This window comes from Sitophilus oryzae, unplaced genomic scaffold (assembly GCF_002938485.1).
Source record: "Sitophilus oryzae breed Bouriz unplaced genomic scaffold, Soryzae_2.0 scaffold_1614_pilon_pilon, whole genome shotgun sequence".
NCBI lineage: Eukaryota > Metazoa > Arthropoda > Insecta > Coleoptera > Curculionidae > Sitophilus > Sitophilus oryzae.
The window spans coordinates 3,496,411-3,508,638 of record NW_022146297.1 but is presented as its reverse complement, the minus strand read 5'-3'; positions in this window follow the sequence as shown (position 1 = coordinate 3,508,638).

Below are 12,228 nucleotides of genomic sequence, written 5' to 3'. Positions count from 1 at the left end.
TAAAACTCTGAATTCAAAAATCGATATCTCGGAATCCATTATAAATAATTGCTTGTAGTTTTTTTGAAAAACTTTCCTTATTTTTCTGCTATATTGTCTTCGCAGACAGTATGTGAAAATCTTTACAAGTAAGAAAGTTACACGATTGCTGAACTGATATGCACTAAAAATAAATGAACGTTTTTTTTAATTTTTGAATGGAAAGAAAACAAGCCTATCGAATTTTTCTCATTTAAACATCTTGTAAAAGATCCGAACAACAACAAAAAATTTCAATATCTAAAGCGGTTCTTGAGTTATCGCGTGTTATGTGTTAAAAAGTTGAGTTTATAAATTTTCGCGATTACTGACCGTTTTCTCGTTATAAAAAAATGGACACCCTAACGATATCCCTCAGATGCTCAGAAACATATCTAATAATTTATTTTCCAAAAAAGTCTTTTAAAAATAAGCGGTTTGCAATCGGGGTTTTACTTTACTTGATATTAAAAGGCGTACCGGAGAAATGTGGCAACGCCGCAACAGCACCGTCGCATTTCTCTCACTCCGACTTAATAAGATCCCTATGCGATTTACTTCCACACATGTCCGTAAATACCGACCCAAAAGTATCAGTTGCCAGCATGGTATGCCTTTATTCTTACAGTGGATATAAACCCCTCTACTGACAACACCAATGATATATGTAACCAAGTATATTTTTGGCATGTGGTACAATTTCCATATCCAGTTTAATGACACGATCACTAAATAATCAGAAACAGGCATATAACGAACCAGACAACGCTCGAACGGGGCCTTAAATAATCTCATCGGGATCGAACGCATCCCCTAACCCCCTCGTGACATCATTATCCGAAGAATGCGGCGGCGGCTTATCTGGCCCTAAACCGATTGGAGGACAGCGAGCGGGGCTAAACTCCGCCCCCGACGCATCTCACCCCCGATTGCGCCTGCGTCCCTATCAGCCCGACGCCAGGTACGCCTCCCTTATTATATTTCATACTTTTCTATGTACCTCCGCGACCCCTCGCCTTGCGGCCGCCAAACCGCTGCCGGTGCACCTTTATTACCCTTTTATTGGGCGCTAAGTTAATTTTGCTTCGGTGAACTAAAGGTAGCGCCGGAAATACCGTTTGGTACTGGCGTTGTTGTACGTCGATAAGGCTCCTTGAGTGTTTATAGATTGTTAGTTTGCGGCTGATTGATTATAGAATGCTATCAGCCCTTTATATTAAGAGTATATCTATTATATCGACTATAAATAACTTAATAAGGACTTTTTCAAAATTGAAAACAAAAGTACCGGGTGGCCAGCTAAGAATGGACACCGACTGTATCTCAGAAACTGAGATACAGAAACTGCTATAGTGCGTCCAACGACAAGATCCTTGGCAGTGATAGGTGTGTCTGTCATTTTAATTTCAAAGTAGTTTATTTTATTTTACAAAGAAATGTTTGTACAACTGGAACGCATAGCAGGAAATTAATATACAGGTTGTTAATTTGTTTATTACTCGCGGCAAGAGCTTTATGGTTAAAATATGGCAACCTCGGCTCGCGAGTCGGAAGCTTAGCTTAGTACTCATTTGGAATGTAGGCAGTGTTGCCATTCTGTTCCCCAATAAGTAACCGTCCAGTTAACAATCTGTATTTAAAATTTGAGTAACAAGTGATTACTTCAAAATATTGTGAAAATAAAACTGTAGAAAACTGAAAAAATCTAATCGATTTATTTTATTTAAAAAAAAACGGTATGTGTTAATATAAAACAAACAAGAACAAAATACCACATACCAAAAAAATATAAAAAATAACTATTTCTTACTTTCAAGCTTCAAGAAATTTCCCGCGTGTATTACTATTATATTTATCAATATAACTCATGTACAAATACAAATTTGTAATATTCCACATGCAGGAATAAATAAAACAACATAAATAAACTATTTTATTAATAATAACACTTACCGAATTTTATACCTTAAAGGTTGATTAGTTCACTTTAATCTTAATTTTTTTAAACCAGTACCTTTAGACATTATATTTCTGCAGTACTAAAATCCATTATTTACCTATCGTGTGATGTCGTTATTTTACAGCTACTCCAGTTTTTAATATGTATGTATATAGTACGATCCTTGTGCCATATACGAGATGCACTTATCTGTGACGAGATGGTATACAAACTTTATTGATGGTAACTTTATTGGTGTATAAGACTTTCTGCCTGGGTACCGAGTATTAACTATAAACTGTGCTCTGGGTCTACAGTTAATTTTCCCTCGATTTTTCCTCCAGATGACTTCAAAAGACACAAAACACACGTAGGTAATAACACGAATCAAAATGCATCATCCTCAAAAACGCAGTGTATTTGACATAAGTTGACACAAAATTATAACCTATAATTTTGAAATTTGGCAAGACTTTGAGAAGCCTCAAAAATCTAAGGGCGAGTTCATACGCATCGGCGTCCGTTTATCGTTCATCGTTCCGTCAAACCAATAAGATTGAAATATGATCTGTCATTTTTGAAATAAACCAATAAAACTAGTTAAAAACAACAAGATACAACTCATGACGGATTTATATTTAAACCCATCCATAGGTAACTTAAAAAATATTAGAAACTTTTTTTAGAAAAATAAATAGATTGGTATGGACGCCATCTGCTTTTCTTCTGTCATCGTCTGTCGAAATCTTACCTGAGAAAAAAAAACAGAGTATAACTACTTTCATATAACTTTGGGAAAAAAATTGTATTAAGTAAATCGGCCAAGAGAAATCGCAAGAAATTATTTTCAAGTTGGAAAAATGTCAGCTAGGGGACGGATCTGTGGTGGCCAATCAGAAAACAGGATTTTTCTCAAAAATATGCAGGTGAAGAGGTATTTTAAATATTGCTATTGTAATCAATGGAAATTTTGTAATTTTTTTATATAGCGTATTTTGTTCTATCTCATAAAATAAAGTGGTTGGGGAAGGTTTAACTTTATTTTATTAAAATAATTATAACTCTGGTTTGGGTTAGCCGATTTAAACAAACTAGGACTCGTTTAAAAGAGCTTTTCTTCCTTAATGATCTCCTGTATACATTTTTGTTTCCATAGATTTTTTGTGGTAGCTAGAGGGCGCTGGTTGACATCATAACAGTCTAATGTCTAGTCTAGTCCTATGTTTCTTTTTGCACAGTTAAATAGAGCACAACATTTTCAAAATAAAATATCAGCGCCAAACTGCAACTTTCTATCTTCCCTCTAACGGTAGATATTAAGAGAACAAATCATGTTAGGCTGCCGCTTAGGATTATATAGTCTGAAAATTATAGTAGTAAGCTATATAGGAAACAATAAGATAGATATTGGTTACGTCAAAATATCAAAACGTTTAAGTTTAGTTTTCATGCATCCGAATTTCGAACGTATTTTTAAAAAAATGTCAACATAAATCTTTAAACGTGTTTATGTAACATTATCGTCCATCTGTATATTTTTATGAATTTCTTGATTAATTATACGTAGGTAGTTCTAGATTAAAATGTTCCAAAGTAGGACAATCAATAATTTTATTAAAATTTCTAAGAATTTTGTGCCACCATATTGCTTTTAACAGAAAACAAAAGAATTTCTTATGGCCGAAAACTAGGGGTTTATTTCATGTACAGGGTGGGTCAAATTCGACGCTTTTAAATGGAAACACCCTTTTCTATAGGAGATAGACGAAAACTAATATTGGTGTCTGGAGCTCAATTTTCATCAAATATATGATGGTGAAAACCGCACAACAATATCTGTTACCGTTTTGGAGTTACGGGGTGTTTTTCAAAAATGTGCATTTTTAACAAATCGCTGTAACTTTTTTCCTATGGAAAATTTTGTATTTCTATGAAAACATTTCCAAAGTACCTTTTTACGTAGAATTTAATGGTTTAAGTATAATTTTTTTAAAATTAATAATTTAGGAGTTATCAACAGAAAAATTGATTTTTTATTTGGGACACCCCTATATTTTTAATTAACTGAAAAGAATTTAAAATTACCTTTCCAAAAATATAGCACACTTGATATTTTGTTATAATCCCCTTCGAAATACAGAATTTTTAAAAGTTCGCCAGTTTTAACTAGTAGGCTTTGGACCCCTTATTGATGATATGCCCTTAATGGAACTCGAAAACATATTTTTCCAGGAAGACGACGCACCGCCTCTGAACGCTGAAGTTATCAGCAAATTTTTGCAGCCAATTTCAAGAATAATTGAATAGCTAACCAAGATCCCAGCCGTTGGCCGTCGAGGCCGCCTGACTTAGTACCCATGGATCTAATCCTATGGATATATTTGCGGAAGAATAAAGGTTCCTTATTCTTCCGTATAATCTAGACAAGAATTAGAAATACTTAGCAGTTATGAGAGGGTATCTTTCACCCCCAATGATTTAATGAATTCCGCGAGAAATGTTCAAAAACTGTCCCGTCTGTCCATAACAGAAGACGGTCGATATGTCGAACACCTGTAGCAAAATCTCATGTCTTGGTTTGCTATTTATTTTTATTGTTATTTAGATATAGTTTAAATGTGTTGGTGTTGGTTAAATATATTTTAAATTGTTATAAAATTCTGCATCTCTCATAGCAAATATTATTTTCGTTTTAATTAATGCTCACAGCTGGAATTTTTAATTCAAAGCCTACTTATCTAAAGCGGGCGAATTTTTATATACTCTATATCTCGAAGAGGAATCGAGCAAAATATCAAGTGTGTTATATTTTTGGAAAGGTAATTTTAAATTCTTTTTAATAAATTAAAAATATACAGGGTGTCCCATATAAAAAATCAAATTTTCTGTTGATAATTCTTAAAATATTAATTTTAAAAAAATTATACTTAAACCATTAAATTCTACGTAAAAAGTTGCTTTGGAAATGTTTTCATAAAATACAAAATTTTCCATAGCAAAAAAGTTATAGCGATTTGTTAAAAATGCATATTTTTGAAAAACACCCCGTAACTCCGAAACGGTAACAGATATCGATATGCGTTTTTCACCATCATTTTTTTGACAAAAATTGAGCTCCAGACACCGATATTAGTTTTTGTCTATCTCCTATAGAAAAGGGTGTTTCCATTTAAAAGCGTCGAATTTGACCCACCCTGTACAGTCATTTAGTTATTAATCCAAGTTTGTTCTTGATTTCACTTGTTTTTGTGTTATTTGTTATTATATTATCAAGTTTATGTCGTTTGGGTCACTTTTCATATAGCACCGAAGATCCGAATCTTAACAATATGCACTACTGGTCTAAATCTGCCCTTGATGCAAGTACAAGAACGAACATGGATAAACAACAATAATTAAATGGCATTAAAATGAAATTAAAATATATGTTTTGATATTATGACGTAACCAATTTACTTCTTTTTGACTAGCCTACTAGCCAATTTACTTATTTTTTAATTAGCCTACTATATTATAATTTTTAGACCTTATAATCTCAGGCGACAGCCTAATATCGTTTTTTTCTTAATATCTCCCCTTAGAGAGAAGATAGAAAGTTGCGGCTTGGGCGCTGATATTTTGGAAATGTTGTGCTCTATTTTTAACTGTGTAAAAACAAACAGCCTGCCCTTTAATTCTTTTTATGCAAACCAAGGGCGCATATACGGGAGGGGTAATGGGGGTAATTACTCCTCCCAGAAAGAAATTTATAAATATCTTAATATAAAATAAAATTGTCACAAAAGGAATTAATAATACCAATGAAAACAGAAAAACCAAACCAATCCAAGTTAATTTTTTCGTCAGTGACAATACCTTTCAGCGTAAATTTAGTTAACTAGTGCTTTACTTAAATACTGCCACTAACCCTCCCAGTCTCAATCTCTAGATACGCCACTGATGAGGACAGTAATTGATCTAGAAGGACGTTTTAACCTTCATTAAAAGCAGCTGAAAACAAGGGTCCAAAAAATTTATTTTCTCACAAAGCCACGGTATGTCAAAGGTGTGTATATGTATATTCTAAATATACATAACGTTTCCTACAAATGCTAAAATCTTCGTAATGTTATGTCTATGTTTACTATGTTTCTAAGGCCGAATGTGCTTCTCCTACCAAACGAGTAATATCTGTTATGATGTCAAACAGTGGCCCTCTACCTACCATGAATAAATCTATGGAAACGAAATTTATTCTGGAGATCATTAAGGAAGTAATTTTTTTTAAACAAGCCCTAGTTTGTTTAAATCGGCTAACCCAAACCAGAGTTATCCTTATTTTAATAAAAGCAAGTTTAACCTTCCTCCACCACTTTATTTTATGAGATAGAGCAAAATACGGTATACCAAAAAAATTAAAAATTTCCCATTGATTACAGTAGCAATATTTAAAATACCTCTTCAAAATTCTGTTTTCGGATTGGCCATCATAGATACGCTCCCTAGCGGACATTTTTCGAACTTGAAAATAATTTCCAGTGATTTCTCTTAGTCGATTTACTTATTAGAATTTGTTTCCCAAAGTTATACTATAAGTCAGGGCCGCCGCTAAGGTGTTAGCCGCCCGTGTGCAACTCCATATTTGCCGCCCCCTTATATTAAACAAAATGTATAAAAATTGCATAGATTTTTTGACATACCTATATATAATATTATGTCTATATTAGCCGGGACATGTATGGTATTGTCAAGGTGTATGTGGCGCCATCTGTCGGAGAAGCGAGCAACTAAAACCGCAACGTGTCCAGAAACCTGAAGACAATATTTTGTTGTAGCGCCATCTCTTAATCAAGTCGACAAGTAAGCGAAGCAGACAATAGAATGTACTAGTAGATGGCGGACCCGTCCCGATAATTTTAGATTGTTCGCGAAACACTCACCACAGCTATATAAAAGGAGCGCTTACGACAGTTGGGGAAGTTTAAAGTTTTTGAAATTTGAATATACCGCGTGGAAATTGAAAATCGGACAATTTGGTGAAGGAATCTTATAAATAGTTAGTTTGTTGTGTGTTATAAGTTAGTAATTGTGTATAAAGTGAGAAAATAAATTCGTTAAGTATTTTATCGTGAGTTTAAATTAGTGGACCCACGGAATCCGTAACAGTATCATTAATACCCGTAAATAAGTACTTACTCAAATAATTAAAGTTTTAATCCCGCAGAGTCAAGACTAGTCTCCAAATTAAAAAAATAAATGTCCAGTAAAATAAAACATTTATAACTAAACAACATAAAAAATTATTGAAATCGAACTTTTCGGGCTTTCGTTTCCGAAAATCTGACGATATGTTTAATATCCAATGTCGTGCATACCTCTTGTTCGATAGATAACAAAGCTAAAGCAGAAAGTCTTCCTTGCGTCATCGAAGATAAAAAGTCTAATAATAATAAGTCTTGAGGTACCTACAGGTCCTACAGCAACCGGTAGTGTTAGGAATATTAGGGTTAGGAGGTTAGGTATAATTAGGGTTAAATTTGGAAACATTGAATGTAGATTATTTTCGTACATGTACTAGTAGTATATCACTAGGATATTTTTCTGTGTTAAAATAGAGTCGAATAGCTTTAATTTCCTCGAATAAATCGGTTTCGCTGATATCACTCAGCGAGCTGTTTGTGTCTATAAAGGCCTGATGGATTTTCTTACAATTAATTTTAGTTTCGTCGTTGCTTTTAGTTATAGTTATCTTATATATTACATTGAAAATAGTGTTATTGTAGTATTGTAGTGTACTATTGTAAAAAATAGTGTTATTGTAGTAATTTGAACCGTTTTTCAATTGCCATTATGGCAGTATCCACAATTTTAAAGTAAAAATTTATTTTAAATGACAATTCAGGTGACAATATGGGTTCATCAGTTCCTTCATACTCAAAATGCCTTTTCTTCTTCGGGTAGGTAAGCTGGGGAATGCTACTTGAATGTCATTTGTAGCTATTTCCCTCGATTCGTTTAAAAAAATTGAAAATGTTCATCAGAACGTGTTGGTAAGGAAATAATTTTTAAATTATTGAGTACATCTAATGAAGATTTTATGTCAAGTTTTGATGACTGAAGAATTTTGCTCAAACATTAATTTTACAGTTGGGAGTTGGAACCTTTGGTGTTACACAGCATAATAAAATACTAAATCACAACAATACACCAAAACACTTTTACTTTTACACTGGACGCGCGTTTCGCTAACCATGTTAGCTTCATCAGCAGGTGATCAAGACTCCATCTTCAACTTCAATCCTGATAATCTGCTGATGATGCTGGTTAACGAAACGCGCGTCCAGTGTAAAAGTAAAAGTGTTTTGGTGTATTGTGGTGATTTAGTGTTTTATTTTGCTAACATTAATTTTACTTAAAATATCGTGCCATATTATAATAGAGCATATAAATTTAAACTCAAAAATTTGATTTTTTAGTGATTTTGCTAACGTTCTGGTGTTCATATCCCTTTTGGTATCATTTTTCAATGAATATTTCCTGATATTTTTATCTCTGGAAAAGTTAAAGTTTTTAATTCGCTTTAGACAATTTTCAATAATAAATTGAACTTCATTTGGATTAAATTTTGCAGGCCATGTTTCGGGATAGTTCGAAACCAAGTATAGGCTGGAACTTTTTACACAGCAAGCCGTAACCGCCAGATTAACTGTGTTGATTATGGTTTCAGCCTCAGCACTGGCACTATTATTGCTATCACTGTAATTTGACCTTTCATTATTTATGTCACTAGCTGCAACCGAAGTAGTTTGCTCTGAAATAGAATTTTCTTCATCCCCTTCACAAAGAACTTCTTTTGAAGTTGAAGATCCTAAATTTTTTGTCCGACTTGTTCGACTTGTCTTTTTCTCTGCTTGTGATCAAAGATGATTATGTGGTCATAAAATATTTAATAAGAATGTTATTAAGGAAAATAGAATCATTATTTATTTTTTTTGTTTGTATTTAAGATAAAAAATCAGTGGTGCCTGTTTCGGCCGCCCCTATACCTGGCCGCCCGTGTGCACCGCACACTTTGCACACATGGTAGCGGCGGCCCTGCTATAAGTAGTTTCTGAGATACGCCCGCGTCCATTCTTAGTTGGCCACCCTGTACACAAGTAGGTATACACTTTTCTTATATTATTAAAATGTGTTTCTCCTATAATAATGCCTGAAGAAGCGGCAATAATGTCGCGAAACGTCGCATAAAATATAATTGTTTCAATTCAGCCTTCCCCAGTAATTACTGGGAACAATACAATAATCATAATAAAATATGATTTTTTTTTTGCTTATTTTTATTTGCAGGATATGCTGCCGAAGTTTCCCGAATACAATTCAGACCATCCTGTATAAATAAGCATTACGGTTCAACCGCTTATGGTTGAACCGGGAATTCCAGGAAGTATTCTTAACCTAAAACATTCAGATTTGTTTTTATAAATTAGATCCTAAAAAATCTTTAATTAATAAATTGTGTGAAAAACTATAACTAAACGAACACTCTGTATCAATAACGACCAGGTATAAAATCAAAACACAACCTGATTTATTTCATACATGTAACGTAACGTAATTATCCCAACAAGCTACTTTGTCCTATTAGCTTTGGCTTAAACAAATTTTAATTAAACTTCGACCGAAAGGATTAGGCTCGTTAACTCATCTGTGATTCAATATTATGTTACATTAATCTAGTTAGCGACAGATTTTTAGAGATTTACTATTTTAACAATCGTTTTGTTGTTTAAAAACTTTTTAATTAATTTGTTTTTTTATATAGACAGTAAATTGTAAAATTTGTATGTAGGTGTATTTTATATGAAGAGTGGAACATTTTTTTGCTAAAACCTTTGAAAATATCTCTACTACCCATTTTTCTATATCGTCATCATCATTTTCAGCTTATTCAACCATTTTCAATTATGGTGTAGCCTCTCTCACATATTTAGATAATCTTTTTGCAGTTGGGCCCATTGCTGGTTATGCGGGTGTTCAAGTTATTCTTGCTATTATCCTAATATCATGTCCCATCTGCGCTTTGGTTCTTCTCGGTCTCTTATTTCATCTGTTGTTCATCCTTCTAGCCAGGTGTCCTGCCAATTGGTACTTGAGGAATTTGATTCTGTGGATGACATCTACTATACCTGGGTCTTTTGTCGTATCCACTCTATTCTTTTGTGGTCTTTCTTGAATATTTCAAGCATATTTCGTTCCATTGAGCGTTGTGCGGCCTGCAGTTTTCTTATTATATCCATTTTAAGTATCCAGGTTTCGCATGCATAGGTCATGACTGATAGTACACATTGGTCGAATGTTTTCTTCTTTAGATAAAGTGGCATTCTAGATTTGAATATAATTGAGTTTCTTCCATAAGTACTCCATGCTAACTTAATTCTTCTGTTGATTTCTGGTAGTAGCTCCCTAGCATAAATTAGTTGTTCCAAATATATATATATATATATATATATATATATATATATATATATATATATATATATATATATATATATATATATATATAGGTATTTGTCTTTGTTTTACATTAACATACCATACCATACCATTTTATGTTAACATAACAAACCATACCGTTTTATATTAACATACCACAACAAATATATTCTAGAGAATTTAAAACTATTATCTATCTGATACACAATAAATGCAGTTTGTTTAGCATTGGATGCATTCTACCTTTTTGTACAACACAGCCATAATGAGCCTTTCTTCATAACCCTGGTAGATACGAATAGCAGATTGTTCGTATTTTCAGATAATTTTATAAGTCGTTATGGCTCGGTAAATTATATTCATTAGTACCATATATTTATTTTAATTGTTATACGCAATTCCAATGAACTTCAAAAGAAGTTCATTTATTGATGGTCAGTTGGAAACGAAGATAGAAAATAAAATTTCATGTCAAATTTTCGACAAATTTAGTCTGTGCGAATCAGAATCTTCTCAAATCGTCTCTTTGACTTCAAGTATATGATCTAAGTCGTAACATTTTCGGTAAATTTTATACTGCCAAATTTTAATTAAGAAGATTTTAGGCCCACTCTTCAAATCTTGGGTATTTAGAGAGCATACCATTCGAAAGATGCTTAGAATAACTACAAATTTGAGAAAACCATCAAAAACAATATTTACTTTCGGTGCATAATCGTTAACGTGAGGTTTCAGAGACCTCGACGGTATATTTTTGCCATAGTACCACATTACACTTAGCAAGACGTTTTAGTAACTTAGCAAGAAGCTGTTGTCAACTATCTAAAAAACTTGGTCATCACATCTCCGAGAGGTACTAGCTCGTCACTATGCATTTAATCTACGTTGTTACAATTTTAACATTCTTTATTACAATAAAGGTTGAAATAGTAGGCGTAGCCATCAACAAACTCGTAACCGTATACACCAGTGTATACTAGTGTAAACTGCTACACTAGTGTAACTGCCTTCCATCATCATCAGTACGTTAAGGAATCAAAAAACGAAGAAGTCGATGCAAAGAGACTGAAACCAAGAACAGAGCTGCAACAAGTCAGTTTTAAAAAGACTTAAATTTTAAGTCTTGGGTCATTTCTAAAATCAAAATGATTTAAATCTTAAGTCAGTTTCAACATAAAGTTCAAATTATTTAAGTCTTAAGTCTTTGACTTAAATCATTTTATTTCAAGTCAGGCCATTTTTGGTTTGGTTTTTGGTTTGTAAATACTTAAATCAATTTAACGTTATTTAAGTCGTTTTTATGACTTAAGTCTATATTTTTGAATCAAATCATTATTATCTTCAAGTTAAGTCAGGGTAATTATATTGATTTACGTAAAATGACTTAAATCAATATAATTACCTTCAAGTCAAGACAACCAGAATTCAATTTAAGTACCAATTTTTTAAATGTTAATATTAGTTTTCTTTGTAATATCCATTTTCTTATTAATTATAGTATCAATTTATTGTAGACACATACAACAATAAAACCACATAAAATAAATCGATTTATTTTCAGAACAACTACAAATAATAAAAAATAAAGAAATTTACGCATCAAGAACATAAAAACACAGCATAACAGATGAATAGATACATATAAAATTAAATTTTGTAGTACTTTGCACAGGGTGTCCCATTTTCCTGTGTTTTACAGGGTTTTTCGATGTACAAAATTGCGCTTTTCACGTTACCGTGCAAAATATTTTGAAACTAAAGATGGTACACACAGATTTCTCCTGGCCTAAGAGGGCCTC